This window comes from Hylobates moloch, unplaced genomic scaffold (genome assembly GCF_009828535.3).
Source record: "Hylobates moloch isolate HMO894 unplaced genomic scaffold, HMol_V3 SCAFFOLD_4, whole genome shotgun sequence".
NCBI classification, from domain to species: domain Eukaryota; kingdom Metazoa; phylum Chordata; class Mammalia; order Primates; family Hylobatidae; genus Hylobates; species Hylobates moloch.
Genome location: NW_026652279.1, coordinates 58,675,611 through 58,676,923, shown reverse-complemented (window position 1 = coordinate 58,676,923; position 1,313 = coordinate 58,675,611). Strand labels below are relative to the sequence as shown.

General features: G+C 56.7%; 1 pseudogene; it reads left to right on the top strand.

The window, feature by feature from the left end:
* Window positions 1–369: 369 nt before the first annotated feature.
* On the top strand, window positions 370–982 carry LOC116466339 (uncharacterized; annotated as a pseudogene).
* Window positions 983–1,313: the final 331 nt, after the last annotated feature.

Below are 1,313 nucleotides of genomic sequence, written 5' to 3'. Positions count from 1 at the left end.
ATAAATATATCCAACTTCTGTGTACCCACGAAAGTTATTTTAAAAATCTTAAAAAAGTAGTTAGAGCAGCTTTTTACAATCCAGAAACAGAAAACAAAATCTAGATCCAATAGTGAAACAAAGAACCCATTTCCTTCCTGGCACCCGTTTCTATCCCCTCCTTTCCTGCTCCGCCTGCCTGGCATCATCAGCCCTTCTGGGGCGTGTACCTCACTGCCTGCCCCAGAACCAGAGGCCTGTCTCCCCCTTCCCTCCCCACCGGAACGGGGGAGACCTCTTCACACCCAAAGATGCTTTGTCAAGATGGCTGCGCTGTCCCTTTGAGTTCCTGCTTCTTGTACACTGCTTTGGGGACTCCAGCCGGGGAAGATGGGGCTGATTTCCCACCTAGAGAGGTTGATGGCGGAAGGAAAATGGGGAGGCACTGGGGTTGTGGAGGACATGGGTATGGCTGAGGAGGGTGCTGGGAGCGGCAAGGTGGTCTGTCTGGGGGAGGGAGAGGGGCAAAGTTGAGAGATCACCTTCCCTACCCTCCACCTTCCCGCAGGGAAGACGAAGCCAGGTGCCAGGGCTGGGGTCAGGACACCCATGTTCTGGGGGGCTTGACCCCAAATCCCAGACCCTGGAAGCTCCAGGCTCGGGATGTCTCCTGAGCATCTCTCCTGGCCCCCTCCTCTCCAGCCTGCCAGCCCAGCCTCCCCAGCCCCCTCCCCTCAACTCTAGGGGTAGCGTAGACCCAGGCCACCCTAGCCCAGCCCCTGCATTGCCATTTCCCCAGAGGTGGCCCCTCCACCTCTGCTCTGACCTCTCGCCGACTCTCTGCCCCTCCTTCTTTTCTCACAAGTGCCATGAGTTTTCAAACATCTTCGGATCTCAGTCTGCTGCTGCCATGAACTTTGTTGGGTTAAGGGGGAGGGGCTCTAGGAAGGAACTGGGGGCAAGGGGACAGGTAGGTGGCTGGAGGGACCCTTTTTGCCGCTAGAAAGCCCCTCCCTTCTCCTGGGGAGCTGGGGCTGGCTTGTCCCCATCAATTAGGGGAGAAGGGGTCAGACCAAAGGTGGTGGTTTGTCCCGTGTAAGGGAACAGGTGTGGGGAAGAGGTGGGGTTGGGTTCCAACTCTGGCTTTTTCTGGTAGAAAGGCCTAACCCATTATACCAGAAGACCATGGGTGAAGTCTAGATGGGGAGGAGAAATGAGGCCAGGGACAGTCTTGCCAGACGACTCTGAGGAGGGCAGGGGACAGTTCCATGGCCCTTGCTGGACTGCACTAGGCTGGGAACTCTGTTGTGTGGAGGGGTGGTCAGAAGTCTGTG